The following is a 16995-nucleotide window of genomic DNA, read 5'->3' as shown; positions in this document are numbered from 1 at the left end:
TCTACTATTTAGTATTGGCCACATGATGTCATTTGACATGGTCAATGGAGACAAAGCAATTGCTTTGGAACCTGCAAGTGGTGGCCAAATTACAATTCTTTTACCTTGAATGCCAAGGACTGGCACAGGACAACACTTTGCTGGGCCTAACTCCTTCTTCACAACGACCTTCTCTCTGATCAGGTGCCGATGTGTGGAATCCAGCTGGAAGGCTCAGGTTTCTCCTTGATTGCAGCAGAGGTATACGTCTTCACTTGGCGATTGCATGCTAGTCCCAGAAGTATTGCAAATCCTGTAAGACGGCACAACGATCATTTACGTTAAAGAGCATGGCAAGCGCCACATTGTCTGGACCATCAATGTCTGGAACATACATATTTATGCCAAAGAGGACCTGGAAGGGAGTCCGCCCCACCAGAGATCGTTTTGGGAGATTATTAGTGAGCTTTAGACCCAATAGAGGTGGTGGATCCAACGGCATCCTGAGTCTAATAGTGTAGCTGTCCAGGACTGCTTTAAGTCACGGTTCATTCTTTCCACAACAAAGTTAGCCTCAGGTCTGTATGGTGAAGAATAATGCACCTGTACTCCTAACAAAGTCATGGAGTCCCTGTATGCTTTGGAAACAAAAGCAGGACCCTGGACCGAGTGAAAAATGCTGCATGCATAAGTTCCGACAAAGATTTGCAAATCTTTAATGACAGTTTGAGTGTCAGACAAATTCGATGGCTACACCCAGAGGAATCTAGAGCAACAATCAACTGAAAGAAGGATAAATGTAAACCCACCATCTGAATTAAGAGGACCTGCATTGTCCAAATAAAAGCAGCCTAAAGGTTTGTTTGAAATGAACAGATGTGTCTCAGGTGGGCGTGCTACTGTGGAGCACCTATTTTTTGACAGATGTCACAACAAAGGACATATTTCGTGACCTGCGTGTATATGCGATGCCACCAATAATGCTGCTATAGCAGCAAAATTGTATCCACCACACCAGCAGAAGCAGGACCAAAACCTTCAACCGCAGCTTTTACTAAAGCTAGCCTGCCGTCTAAGTTGGGAATCAGACAATCACCAACTCCAGGGAGCGTAACACAGGGCATATTATGTTCACTTAAATGGTATGCATATTTAGCTGGAAAGCCCTTAAGTAAGGGAGTCCTGGTGTTTGTAGCATTTACGGCTGCCTGTACATCCTTGTCAATGCATGTCTGCGAACTTGTAATCGCAGCTACTGCTGATTTGACCGCTTCATTAGTAAATGAACTCCCTATAGTGTGTGTTCCCACATGTTGATGACCCAATGAATGTACATCATGAGTCTGTGGCAACCTGTCTATGAGGTCTGCCACCTTCACCCAAAGCATTTTATGCTTTATAGTGTTACCTGTAGAGTCTTTGAAATAATTCTGATGCCAATAATTCAGATTGTCATTAAAGGACTGGACACAATGTTACGAATCACACATGATAAGTGTGGGGAATTCAGGATCCATATTTTCTAGTGCCAAAATAAGAGCTTTCAATTCAGCTAACTGTGCAGTACAGTCCCCTAGGGACTGTGTGTGAGTTTTCTGGGGCTGGAATTTACCATCCAATATAACACCATGAATGGAGGTGCATGCTGCAGAATACTGGTGTTTAGTCTCTATGGCAGGTTGAGCTGAACCATCAGTATAAACTATACATTCATACTGTTCAAGAGGCAAAATGTTAGTGGGCATGGGGCAAACTTGCTCATATTGAAAATATTCTTGTGTCTGCAAAGACGGGTCAAAGATAAAGTCTTCATCTGTGTCTGTTAAGGATGTTGCACACTGAATCCATCTAGAATGTAGGGCTTTAGCATTAGGAATGCTAGCTTTTGTAACAGCCTCTAAGGCTGGTATTGGTATAATGGCAATTATGAGTTTTTCTTGTGCAAGAGTCTATTCTTTAGGATGGCCATCTGCACTGCAGTGAGTATTTTCTCAGTGGATGCAAAACGTATTTCCACATTGGAATATAAAGGAGATTTAAATGCAGTCAGCACTGTTTCACCCTTGTTGAAGGAAATGTTAGTAAACTGAAATGTCACCCGCAATTATGCAGATAACAAGGATTGTAATGTTGACATGTGTATGTAAATGTCATGTAGCAGGTAAGTTAGATTGTAATGATCTGAGTATGTCAGTGTGGTCAGATGTTCAACATCAACTGGAAAAATCTGGATGTATAATTCATACAAAGGTTTTATGCGCTGAGCATAGTCAAGAATGTATGCCCTGCCAAAATCAAGGAAACCCAAAAGCAATTAAAGCTTCCGAAGAGTATTAGGTGGTTGTAGGAGTGCACACTTCTCTAAGAAGTAAGGTGCAAGGCCTTTGCCTTTATTTGAGAGACCATATCCCAAGAATATGACACTGAAAAATGCAAAATGAGATTCCTTCGAATTAAATTTGTAGCCAATGGCAGCCAACTGCAAAATTATGCGATCCACTAAGTGTGTGTCCAACTCATTGTCCATTAGGCAGATATCATCTATATACGACAATGCATCTGGGTCATTATCATGAAGAATTGATACAATAAGGGCAGCAAATAGTCCTGGACTGTTCTTGTACCACATGGCCAGTTGAACAAAGTGACGCTGGAAGCCAAGCACGGAGAAGGCAGTTAAGTCCCTACTCTTGGGCGCTAGATTTTGACTCCAAGAAATGTTGGAAATGTCCAAGGTTGTTTTGTATTTTTTACAGACAGTATTATTAATAAGTACTGTACTGTGTGTGTTTTGTATTGAAAAAGTGTGTGTATGACTATTCAAATGTCAATAGTTTAAGACCATTTTATTTGAAAGAGCCGGTTTGAAAATAGTAAAAATTGGATTGATCATTTGGGAGATACAGGTTTCAATTACTCCCTGATACTCTGACTGGGATAAGATGTCTCTAACGTGTGCCTCTAGCATCCATCTTAATAGGATCTTGTGGTTGCATGTGTTAGCTGGACCTTAAGAGTATTATGTGATAAAAAGAGTCCTTATCCCATCCTACATGATTGCAGTATAATGCAGGGGTTTGAGCAAGAGTCCATTTCGATGCATAAACTTGTTTAATTTCCCTACGAACAATGGCAGAGAAAGAAGGAATAATTACTACTTTACCTCATGGGGAAGAGCGGACAAACTCTGGGGCCATTCGACCTTGGCTAAGAGAATGTCACAGGATAATGTTCAATTGTCCCTTCAATTTGGATGTCTAAATCATAGAGTTGATCTGGAGGGGACATGGGCCTATCTGTGGTCTCAACTGTCACATATTCATCAGTTGCTTTCACTGCCAGAAACTCCTGGAGAGTCCGACTGACTATGGCGACCTCTGCCGCACTGTTAAGGAGAGTCACCACCCATTTCCCATTCAGGAGAAGGGTTCTCAGGATTTTGGGCATATTTGGTGGTTACCTTTTTCTTCTAAAATTAGGGTTTGAACTGAGGATGTCTTTCCTCATGCTTGATCTTCACGTCAGACGAGCGTTGTGAGTCCTTTCTCAGTTTCACATACTTTTCTTGTCTGCGGTCAGAGTGCCCTCCTCTCTTGTACTGTCTGTCAGATGAGTCCTGGAAAGAATGAGAAGGATGAGTATCAGACAGCTGATGTCTCTCAGGAGTTTTATGTTCAGTGCGGTCATGCAAATTATATTTACTCTCAGAGGCCTTCGGTAGAGGAGAACCACCTGAGTATTTGAGCTTTGCTTTAGACTTAGATTTGTCCTATTGTTTTTTTAACAAACTCTGGGTTCTGCTTGGCAGTGTCCTTGCTTGCGCTAGGTTTGCTGAGTTTTGGTGTAGGTGGTCTCGTCCCCAAACGATTGCAACCAAGTGAGGCAATTAATGACAGTGGTGAGCCTCCGATGTATAGCTAGAGTTGCAGCTTCACCCATGATGTTGAAGAGAATCATCTCAGAAACAACAGGAAAATGTCCCATTAATTTCATACCCAAATCCAGGGCTGAGACGGCCACATACTCCTCCAGCACTTGCTTCAGGACATCTGGTAACGCTGCTAAAGACGGCGTGCCATGAGTCAGGATATAGACAGTGGCAAAGACTGTACCCCATGTGTTACACTCCACTATCTGAGGTACCATCCCATGGGGTAAACACATCATCAAAATGCTATGTTTGTCTTGTGGTCCAATAAGGAAAGCACAGACTTAATTTGGTCTATTTATTAGGCAATCCAAAAGGGAATTTCCTCATGTACTGTGGGTACTTTACCCATAATCTCATTGATAATCACAGGACTAATAATTAAAGCAGCAGGTAAGCGTGGTACACCTGCCCCTGCCACTAACGCAGGAGCAGTCATCACATAACAAATTCAGCAAGGAGTTGGAAGAGTCGAACAAGGGTAGTATATAATTGTTGAATATCAGCAAGTCAAGTGGCGTAAGTCAGGATAAGGTTTATAACCAGCTAAGACTGGCCAAGTGGCCTCTGCATTACTAAGTGGTTCCATGCGTATTGGGGCAAGTACATGTTCTAGGGTGCCTTGGAACTAATTTTATGTTCCCAATGTGTAAGTGGTATTTTTAAGAGTGTGTGTGCTCTGTATGGATGAGGTGGTGCAATATTAGTGTATTCATGAAAATTATTTGTATTTGCTTCCACAGCCAGAAAGTTGCCCGAAAAAGAAAAAACTTCCATTCTTTAAGCATTATGTGCTTATACCACGAAAATCAAATCACCACCCGCATTAGTGAGACTGTGAATTGTTAAATGTGCATGAACAGCCGGTCTGCAGTTCAATACAATTTGAACTAGTTGTGATGGATTCGCCATGTTAAAAGCAGAAGTGGTAACAAAGCACTAACACCAAAATGGGTAAATCCTTTTAAAAGTCTGAGCTCAAACAACCACATGTATTAAAAAAAAATTGTGGAGGTGAATCCCACACACCACAGATGTCTCCGTTGTAGGTGTGAGGGTAGTATTAATACTGAGGGAGTACTACTCAGGTGACCCATTATACAAGTACCAGATCGTTGATAGCGCCATGTCACAGGTAGTCTACTTTTGCAGACCTGTGCCTTGGGACAACAGAATGCCAGAATGCAAGGGCTGCACCAGTTCTGTCAAATCAGTACTGTCATACCAAAATACCTGACTAGCTCACAGTGCCATACTTACCCTTCTAACCTTACAGAGTGACAAGTGTTTTTGGCAGCCCAAAAGATACAGCACTTTAGCCTTCTTTTTCAGGGGCAAGAGTAAATGGATACAATGGATACAATGAAAGTACACAATATATTTATTGCAGTTAACATAGTCTATTATGAAGCAAATTAGATGCAGTTACAATACTGGCAATAATTATAAAAATGGGAATAGCATTTAGAAAACTGCATAACACAAATATTGCCACCAGAATGCAAATCTAGTGGCCTGAGTCACCTTGCAATTGTATGAGCAGGAAGGCTATTATTATTATGTATGATCTCAGGGAGTGGAGATCCTCATACCTCTGTTTGTGTAGTCAAGTGTTTGTCATAGGGAACTGTAAACCCAGTTTACACAGGCTGCATGCCCCGGAGGGTATTTGTTTGCCAGTCAGCTCTGCTAGAATTCTCTCTAAAAATAAGTACTACAGAACTCATTTATAATGTTAGATTGATACAGAGAAAAGCTACTGTGTTATGTCTATAGAAGCATACGAATGATTGTTGAATGAACAAAAAAACAACACCTGAGACTTGTTGTACCCACTGAGCAATCAGAGAATGTACAGGCAGAATCTCAGGAAAGTGGATGCACAACAAGTGAAATTACAGTGTGTTTCAAAACAATGGCATGAAAGAACAAAATGTGCAAAGTACAACAATGCACAGCTATTGTGATTTCTAGAGTGCTAATAAATAAGGCATAACTATAGAGTCAATGCACAGGCCTGATGACACATCTCCCTTTATGCCAATGATGTACTACTATTTCTTAGCAACCCTACAGCTGCAGGAGAACGGGTGATGAATATCATATAGCTCTTTGCAATGGCCTCAGACCTAGTGGACAGATCAATAGGGGTGCCCTTATGGAGCTCACCACTGGAATGGGGAGGGCTGTTGCAAATACCAAGCTTCGTGGATGGGCTTTGCTATCTAGGGATAAGGATTTCTCTGGACCGGTCACTATACTGGGAATACAGTATTTCCCACCTCATGACGAAGATGGACTGGGATGTCAAGTGATGGGCATCACTCACTGAGGCCATCCTTGCAGTATTGCCCTATACAAGAGAGTGTCTCTGCCTCGTTGCTATATAATCTTCGATACATTACCCATACAAAATCCCCCTCCAGACCCTGAGGCTCTTATAGAACGTACACCTGGGCAGGGTGACAACCGCAGATCGCCTTTGATAAATGCATTGAGGGACTAGGCACATAAACCATACAATATGCTCTACAGACCTACTGCTTTATTACTGGGTGGCTCACCTCCTGATACTGAATGATTGGCTCATTGGAGACTGACTCAATCAAACTTACCAGCTGGAATTAGGGGAACTCAGAGAGAAGGGTATACACCACTACCTATACACTGGTAGGATGATGTCAGGCCTGCCAGAAGTGACAAAGATGACACTCAGGAAGTGGTGAGATGCTCTGAGACAAATTTGATGGTAATGAACACCCACACAGGAGATGGCACTTTGGGTTGTAGACTTGCTGGGGTCCCTGAGCAGGGCCTGCAACTTCATGAACTGGAACATTATTGGGATATTGAGGTTGGGGAATGTGTTGTTGGGGTCCCACATGCAGAATTTCAATAATCTCAAGTGAGCGGGGGCTAAGCAACATGACTGACAGTTTTACAGGTTTTTGAAGCTGCGGAGCATGCTGGCCCTATTGCATGGCCACGGTAAACCCCTCCTTTCATTTAGCCAGCTTGAGGCCCGGTTAGTGTTGGAGCCTATCGGAGTGCATAAAGTCTCAGGCCTTTACTGCTTACTAGTGGTTAATATCCCTGACCCAAGACCATCCTCAGGGAGAGATGGCAAGCAGATGTGGATGCCTGGGGTGACAATGAGCACAGGGAGACACTGATGGGGCCCCACACCCTGGCGATTTCCCCACATTTCCATCTTATCCAGATCCATTATTTGCACAGGATCCATTCCACCCCGGAGCGGCTGCCGAGAATGGGTGGCCGGTCGGGCCTGGGGTTCCCCCACTGTTCTACACGACACAAGGACTTTCTTTCACATGATACGAGAATGTTCTGGGTCATGCAATACTGGGAGCAAATTGGCAGGAAACTGGGCAAGCCCTGGGCAGAGAGGTACTACTCATCCAGAAGCTGGCACTGTTGGTGCTGGTCGAAGATGAGGGTGGTCCCCGGGATGAGTGGCTGCTCTTGGGGGTCGGGTGCATGGTGGCCAAATGTGGCATAGCCAGCTGGTGGATTTCCAGGGAGGCCTTGATAACCCAGGATTGGCAATGGGCATGGAGTATTGTGCTCTTATGCAACAAAAGGTGTAACTGGCAAAAGGCTGCCTGCATAAACACAGCACGTGAGGGCATGGCAGATATACAGACAAGGGAGTCTGGACTGACTCAGACATGGGACTTTCGAGGGAGAGAGATCCACTGGCGCTGGGGGCATGGCGCTGCCATGACAGACTTACATTTGACTCTCAGTAAATACAGACCGACCCACAGGGGATGTAGGAGGGGCACATAGCGATGTGCTGCAAACATCAGGTGTGAGGAAATGGGGTATAAAATATAGTGTCGATGTGAGACCTCACCGAGTAATACACTTACCAATCCCTTTAGAACCAGCAGCTTTTGTTTATCCCTCTAGCTCAATACCTTGGCTGCTGTGGCTCTGAGCAGCACAGCTTACACAAAGGAACAAGTGTAAGCAATTTAAATAGTACCAAAACAATTGAAGATTCATGTGACACTCAAGTAATCCAACACCAATTTAATAAAATAGACTGTATTTTTAAACCCCACAATGAAAAAGATACACCAGAGGGTTCCAGAGATAAAGTGATAACAAGGTATAGTAAATATGCACTTTTTCATCTAACTGCAGGCAAACATTGGCAAATTCAACAAATCTGACACTTCAAAACATTTTAAAAAATGTGGGTAAATATCAATGCAGCCACTTTGAGTTTCTTTAGGTGGCTAACTCCAGCCGGAAGCCTGTTAGGGGGACCAGCAAGGGCCTCAGAAACAGTTACCTCAGAGGAAGAAGAAGTCATAAGGAAGTTCCAGGCACATTTATCCTTTTGCTATAGATTGTTATGGCGGTGGTCCTAATGCAAGGGATGCAGGATGCTGAAAATGTTCGAGGATGCTGTAAATGTAACTCAGTCATTACAGGTTTTCCTACAGCCACTCCTAGGTCAATGAATTAGGTAAGGTGGTCCAGGCCATAGGGGTCGACATCTATAAAAGCCTTTTCAACCCTGGCAGAACTCCAGTAGCAACTGGGCTACCAGACACCTGGTATCGCTGTCACAGTCAGATCCTTTCCTGGCCAATTACTTATCTTCTGGGAGCAGCACTCCAATACTCTCCCGGGTCCAGCAGAATTGGGTGCAACTTTAAGCATCAAGTCCTGGTCCCTGGTGCTGCACGGTGATGAGAAACAACAACTTGAATATAGGGCTACCAAATCATCCCAGAAGGGTTCTTCGGCTCTTGTGACCCTATGCTGCAAACAGGAGATCGCTAACCGAACCTTAGAATCTCTTGCTTCAGCTAGGCTCCAGAGATGAATTCTCCATGAGCAGGACACAGTAGGCACAGTCCCATCTACTGTGCTAGCCATCAGGCTCAGCAAGTACAGTCCATGTCGGTGCAACCTCTCTTTGCAAGATCCTTGGTGCAGCACCGCAGTCCTTCCATCCTTTTTCCAGTCTAGGCATGATCTGAATTCGGGGTGCCCTTTCATGCTCAGAAAATGCCCTTGTGGTAAGATGCAATTAATAGCTAAAAGGCTACTAATTTGTCTCCCTCTTGATGAGCACTTCCCAAGATACAGCATTCTACGCACTTCCAACATGGCATTTTCCCTTCAAAGGGGGCTTCTCCTTTGAAGCTTGCCTTTTGGGACACCCCCATGTGGCTTCCTGCAGGAGGGAGGTAACACCTCTCTCCAGTGCAGATTTCTGCTGTCACCTTCCCTGGGAGACATTAGCTACCTCTGAGGCAGGCTCTTTGTGCAACGGTTAAGGGCACAGGAGACTAAATGCAACAAAGTGGCAACTTTGTAAAGGTCGTACACTGCAAAATGTGCCAACAATTTTGACTTGAGCATCAAGTTGGAGTTATTGTAACAAGTTGTTTGATACCTTGTAATATTAACTTTGGTCGCACTGTTCAGGAGCTGGCACAGATGAAGGTCAGCATGTAGCCCTGTTGTCTGATTAAATCTTTCCACAGTAAAAACAACAGTTTTGCATTTTTACTGCCAGAATATGTAAACTACATGATGTGCCTATGAACTATGCTGCTTCCTGCCTTAGGACTCAGTAGGCCTACCATGGGGGTTACCTATAAGTATTGCAGAGGGAGGTTTGGCCTTTTCATTGCTTTAAATGACAAAGGGGGTCATTCTGACCCTGGCGGTAGACTACCGCCAGGGCCAACGACCACGGGAGCACCGCCAACAGGCTGGCGGTGCTCCCATGGGCATTCTGACCGTGGCGGTACAGCCGCGGTCAGATACGGGAAACCGGCAGTGTCCCGCCAGTTTCCCGCTGCCCAGGGGAATCCTCCATGGCGGCGCTGCAAGCAGCGCCGCCATGGGGATTCCGACCCCCTTACCGCCAGCCTGGTTCTGGCGGTTTTGACCGCCAGAACCTGGCTGGCGGTAACGGGTGTCGTGGGGCTCCTGGGGGCCCCTGCAGTGCCCATGCGAATGGCATGGGCACTGCAGGGGCCCCCTAACAGGGCCCCACCAAGATTTTCAGTGTCTGCCAAGCAGACACTGAAAATCGCGACAGGTGCAACTGCACCCGTCGCACCCCTTCCACTCCGCCGGCTCCATTCGGAGCCGGCATCCTCATGGAAGGGGGTTTCCCGCTGGGCCGGCGGGCGGCCTTCTGGCGGTCGCCCGCCAGCCCAGCGGGAAACTCAGAATTACCGGGGCGGTCTTCTGACCGCGTAGCGGTATTCTGCCGGCAGGACTTTGGCGGGCGGCCTCCGCCGCCCGTCAAAGTCAGAATCACCCCCAAAGTCTGGCTGGCAGTTCAAAACTGCTCTTCGAGTCTGCCATGGCAGACTAGGAGACTCCTTTCTCTTGGGTCAAACCTAGGGTGGCACAACCAGTGCTGCAATCCCTCAGTGGCCCTCTAACCTACATGCCCTGGGTACCCCATGAATGTAAGCTAATGTAACGTACACATTTTAGTGTTAGGGCACTGACACTGAAGTCTGATTAGCCACACTTGCTGCTCTCTCAGAATCAAAAACCAGGAGCATCAATCAAAAAAGTTGGGATGACCATATAAAAGACATGCCCCCTCCCCTCCTGACGAAAGATGATAAGCAACTAACCACTATCCTGGTAGTTCTCATCATCTAAATGGAAGAACCAGGAAAGACCATCTGCATTGGCATGGTCAGTCCCAGGTCTGTGTGCCACTGGAAAGTCCATACTCTGTACGGAAAAGTACTTTAAATGAAAGGCTGCTAGTATACTGTCCTGCCTGATCTCTGTGCTCTAGCACAGTGAGTTTACTCAGAGTCGCATGCTTCAAAAAACATTCTTGTGGAGGTTCCTCTTTTTCAGTTCTGGCAGCCAGGACTTGGAACCAATTACCTATGTAGCTAAGGCTGATCTGCTCTCCTGCTAGGTTCAGGAAAGAACTGAAGACTTTTTTGTTTAGAGAGGCTTACGCTGTCTGGGGCGGTTGTGTGCCTTCCTCGGTCCTACCTGGAGCGCCGGGATACTCTTTGAGTAGCCGTGTGCTTTATAAGTTTCTGTCATTCAAATGGACCACCTTAACAACTTGGGGTTCTCTCCTCTCATCTGCATCAGCCATATGGGAAGTCTAAACTCTGAACTGTGTACTAAACAGATAGAGTCTCTGCTTCTTCAGGGACCAAACCACAGTAAAGGCTTCCCTCTCAGTGGCGCTCCAAAGTTGCTCTCTGAGGAGGAGTCACCTGATTATGAAGGTAAGAGGCTGATCTTGTCCCAAACCATTCACTTGTGACAACACTGCCCCAATCTCATGTTCAGAGGCATCTTTCTGAACAATTAATTCCTTACTGAGGTCAGAAGCCTTTTGACACTGCTCTGTCAAGATTACTTTTCTGGGTTGCTTCTTGGAGGTGTGCTCAGTCAGTCCTGCCACTATGGTACCATAACCCTCCACAAGTCTCCTGCACTACCCAGTGAGGCCAAGAAAGGTCCCGACTTAGGTCTGAGTCTTAGGAGGTTCCCAGGCCAGAAACGTCTGGATCTTAGGTTGAAGAGGTTGTACATGACCTCCACCAACTTGGTGACCCAACTACACAACAGAGTCTTGCCTTATCTGGCACTTACTTGTCTTGATAGTCAGGCCCACCTGGTGCAAGGTCTGAAGCAGTTCCTTGAGGTGGACCAGGTGATCCTCCCAGGTGGAACTGAGTACAGTTATGTCATCAAGATAAGCTGCACTGAACCTCTCCTGACTTGAAAGTACTTGATTCACCAGCCTCTGGGAGGTAGCAGGTGCATTTTTCAACCCAAAAGGCAGCATTTCTTTAAACTGAAAGTTGCCTTCAGTGGTACAATAAGTAGATCTCTCATTTGCTCCTGGGCTGAGGGCTATCTTCCAAACACCTGATGTCAAGGTGAAAGATACTCAAATATTTGGCTGCCCCCAGCCTATAAATGAGCTCATCAGCTCTTGGTATGGGGTGAGAATTAGTCTTAGTGACTACATTTAGGCCTCAGTAATCCACAGAGAACCTCATTTTAGGCTTCCCTTCTTTGGGATAAAGCTCACACATGAAAACTACTGGACTGTCCCATGGACAACTAGAGGGCCCTATTACCCCCATCTCCAACATCTTTGCTACTTCAGCCTTAATGCTGGGCTTGACCTGGTCAGACAGTCTGTATATTTTGTTCTTGACAGGTAAACTGTCTGTGGTGTCCACGTCATGGGTACTCCATGCTGTCAGACCTGGGGACAAGGAAAACAGTCCAGCGGACTGCCTCAATAGCTGATAGCAGTCCCTTTGTTGCTATTCTTTTAAGGTGGATGAGAGAGCTACTTCTTCCACACTTCCATCCTAGGCATTAGAGGATAAGAAGTCAGGGAGAGGTTTACTCTCTTCTTTTTCCTGTCCACCTGTCACCATGAGCATGGTGACGGTTGCCCAGTCATGGTGCAACTTGATCCTGTTCACATGGATGACCTTTAAAAGGCTCCTAGGGGTGCCCAAATCTACCAAGTATGTGACTTTCCCCTTCTTTTATATGATGAGGTTAAGGACCAGTCCACTTGTCTTGAAGTGCTCTGGGTGCCACAGGCTCCAAGACCCACACTGAATGCCATGTTGGTACTCAGCCATGGAGGACTTCTGATCATACCAGTGCTTCACAAGCTCCTTACTGGCCACTAAGTTTGTATTCTCTTTCTTAAAATACTTAGCCACCCTGGAGAAAAGGCCAAGCACATAACCCCCTATGGCTTGCTTTGGTTCATTTAGGGGGTCTTTCCCTACTCTCTCTAACCAAACTTGATGGACCTGTTAGAAGGTGTCCAAAAGGTATCTCAAAGGACTTTCTTGGGGGACCTCCATAAAGGCGAATAGCAGGCGTGGTAGAAAGGCATCCAGCTACTCCTGCATTTTTCAGGTAACCTCAGGGTCATGCATTTTATGGCCTTGTTGAAGCTTTCAAATAGACCATTTCCTCTGGGATGGTAGGTAGCGGTGAATTTGTAAGTCACACCACACTCATCCCACGTAGCCTTTATATGCAGCCACCCGGTTCAGTGGATGCAGTCCATGCAAGTGCAACTTCCCTCTACAGGTCCCTTGGTGCAGTAGGGCAGTCCTTCTTTGGTCCTTCTTCCAGTCCAGTTGAGATCTGATTTCATTGTACCAGGATGCAAATATAGCAGTTATTCTTCATGAACAGACACATTGTTCATGAATGCCTTAGCTGCAAATGCTGGCCATTGCCTGAATGAAAGGTATGAACTGCACCCATTGCTACTAGGCACCTTTCTAACTTCTTGAGCAGTGGCAGTCTTTTGTGGCCAATCCCAAAGGAATCTAGAACATGAAACCACCATAACCAAATACATATTTATATCAGTTTACACTCTGGATTGACCTGACATGGGCGAGGAAAATTACCTTGAAGGGCTTGCCAGAGATAGTAGGGGATGCTGCAATGGTCTTGCAAAAGTACAGTGTTTTATCTGTTGGCAAGTAGTGCATTGCAGTACACATTTGGTAACTATAGCCCCCTATGTTTGCTGCAACATTGACACAGAAGCACTTGTAAAAGTTTTTGTAGAGGCTATATCCTGATGAGCTATCTTCACAAAATTGAACATTGCTCGCTCATTGGGAATATGTCTATGCTTGACCCCAGATATGCAACCATATGAATGTTATCTTTAATAAGAGTATAGGAGTATTTAGAAAGGAAGCCATCATGGAACCTTTCCCCTTTCAACATTGCTTGTATTATTATAAAAATATCTGCATTGACTTTAGTTTGCAATCAAGTTACAGTGCCTAAGTTAGAGCCAAATCTTCTGCCACTTTCCCTTAGTGAGAATCCCTTCACTTTTAGGGGGCACGGTGTGTTGTACATGGACCTAAGGAAGCCTATCCTAAAGGATAGCTACCTTTCCCCAGAGTTACTTACTCTTTATTGACTTCTCTTTTGAATCTAAGAATTTGTTCAAGCAGCAATGCGGTCAATTAACATCATATCCATTGACACAAAAAGCCAAAAAGCCGACTGGGACACTATAAGTGTGGGAACCGACACACAAGTTTTCTGAAGGGCCAGTAACAGAGAATGCATTTCTGCGAGTTGTACAGGGGAATCAGCTAAATGCTTAGTGTATGTGAGTAGCAGTCTGATGTTGCTGTCTTCAAAAATGTCCTTCACTGCAGCAGAAGGTGCAGAGCATTTCTGTTTAGTACTCACTACAGGCTACTCAGAGTCATACTTCTAGAACACAGCATTTTATTCATGTATGAGTAAAACATTCAGGGTAGTGGCTCATCTTGTGACTATAACAAACATTCTTCTGTGCAGAGTTTAGGGCCATATTGAAATTTGATGTTAGTGGCATTTAAAGAAGCAGCCAGGTGCACCCAAGCGCAGGTGTGGAGTGCAAGTTTTAGGAATACTTGATTTTGTTGCAGCTTCAAATGTAGTTATAGCAGACATTATAATGATTTGATTCCCATGCTCCAAAGGACTTCCTTTCAATATGGCTAGCTGCATTAACAATTTTCTCAGTGGGAGTGAAACACTCCTTAATAGAGGAGTACAGATGTGAGTTGTACACTGTAGGAGTTGTCTGCCCCACATTGGAAAATGTATGTATAGTCTGGGGGACTAGGAATAACTCTAATTATTAGGATTGCTTCTTATATCTAGTCTGTAAATATTTAGATCTTGATGGTGTTACTCCCAAGCCACATCAGTGGTGGGCCTGAAAAAGACCATCAAATCAACGGCCTCTGTACTTAGATGTATTGTGGCTGAGCCAAAGACTGCCACGATGGAGTGCAGTGTTGTGGAAGCACCATCTCGCAGCCAACACAGCGGACTCCAATGCTGATGAATAGGCCTTCATTGTCATCTTGACAATGGGGTCCTGCAAAGCCTATTTAGATCACACAGTTGTGTTGGTGGTGTATCAGTGGTGGGCTCATGATGGCAAAGCCTGTCCAGGGACCCGTACAGTAAAGTATTATGTCTGTGGCTATTGGTTGGATGCCAGTAGACCTCAAATGTTGTATATTGGACTTTTGTGAACACCTGAAAAACACACTACAAAACACACTCCATTTCAGACCATGACAATATGCTATCACACTGCAGAAAACCATTTAGCTGGCAGAAATTTTGACAAGCAAGACAGGTGTTTTTTTCTGTGTTCCTCTACGTTTTTATTTAATTTTACTTTCTCTCATTATCCTTCATTTTTTTTAGATGTAAATATTTTTTAAAATGTTCACAACGGCAGAGATGGGAAATACCCATTTCACAGAGGGAGAGTTGTCTGCCATGGTGAATGACATCATTAGAGTAGAGTCCCAATTGCTTAGAGCACATGCACAAAATACAAACATAATTTAAAAAGGTAAATGTGATCAAGAATAGTTGACAGAGTGAATGCTGTAGCAAACAACCTTTGCGCACAGGAGGAGATTAGGAAGAGTTGGAATAACCTCCAGGGGAGAGTGCGGTCCCTGGCCTCCAAGTATCACCTGGGAGCCCAGAGGACTTTTGGTGGTTCTCCAAGCTCCCCATCATAGCTCTTTCCCTAGGAGGAGAAGGTCTAGCAGATCCTACACCCAGAAGGTAAGACTGGAATCCCTGGTGGAGTGCGAGTTTAGTAAGTTACACTTATCAATGCCTCACAATCACAAATGGAGTCCTGCCCTTAAGTTAGATATTTAGAATGGTTCACACCCTTATCAAAACAGATATCTAAACTTGACTCCACAAAATATAATGTTTCATACCAATTAAAAGCATCATGGTTGTATCTCTCTTTTTAACAATATTCAATATGTTTAGTAAGATTGTGTGTTGTTCCCCATGGATCATCCCTCGCATTTGCTTAGTCCCTAGCTTTCTGTCAATGTATGTAGTTGTTCTCCCAAAATCTGGACCAAAACATATATGCAAATGAAGGTATAGTGCTTATAAGTGGGTGGTATTTTCACCTGTTCAAGTCATTTGTAAATGTAGTAAATGTGTTCATCTCCACTTTAGTTATTGAGATGGATATGTGTAACTCACTTTTTAAACAAGTGATGACTACAACTACTATTTTGGCCTGTTTTTGTATCTGCAAAACAATAGTGCAATGTAATGTTGTTCCACCTTCCATTACCTCCATATGTGCACACATCTCAAAAACGTGTGCAGTTGAGAGTCACCATGTCATGCTATGGATGAAAGTGTCAGTTGTGGGTATCTCAAACGTGTTGACACCTTCTCATAGCTACACTGAAGTGATGTAAATGCTCACATAATTATGTTGAATTCAATATTTCCTACCATGTGATGTGGCTTGCTGAATAGAAATATGATTATTTTTAATATTACAGCATTTATAAAGCGCATGGCTACCTGACTCTGACTTCCCAGCTCTAGCCATCCCTGCTAAAACTACCCTCGTAACATTTTAAATAGATTGTTTTTTAGTTGCTTTCTAAAGCTGGGCAGAATTATATTAAGACTAAGACTGATTGGCAAAGAATTCCACAGTTTAGGAGTCAGGTAGGTGAGAGATCGACCGCCACTTCTAGCCTTTTTGATTCTTGAAATAGTGAAAAGGCCTAGCTTAGTTGACCTGAGTTCTCTGCATGCCTTGTAAGATTTTATAAGATGTTGCAGAATCGGGGGACCTGAGTTATGTTAAGCACGGTGTGCCATGCACGGTGCCTTGAATTGGAATCTTTTCCCTATCGGCAGCCAGTGCAGAGTGGCTAGTGCTAGGCGAGCTGGATGAGCTGACTGACTGTTCTTCATAGTTCCACGGGGAGACATTTATTAATTTTCCTCAAGGAGGCTTCCACTCTTTTTGCTTGTACGGCCGTAGAGAGATGAGTGTCCAGAGTGATGCCCAGACTTTTCACCTCTAATTGTGGAGAAGGGTGATTTCCTAAAGAAACTCCCTGCCATCCACTTGGTAACTTGCTCTAGGCTGACGGTCAGTTTGTGGGATATGGATCTAGAGATTGCTTTAAATCCTCAGTGACCATTAGCAGAGCAGTAGTAGTAGCCACACACAATTT

The sequence above is a fragment of the Pleurodeles waltl genome, chromosome 6, assembly GCF_031143425.1.
Source record: "Pleurodeles waltl isolate 20211129_DDA chromosome 6, aPleWal1.hap1.20221129, whole genome shotgun sequence".
NCBI lineage: Eukaryota > Metazoa > Chordata > Amphibia > Caudata > Salamandridae > Pleurodeles > Pleurodeles waltl.
This window is presented reverse-complemented; position numbering follows the sequence as displayed.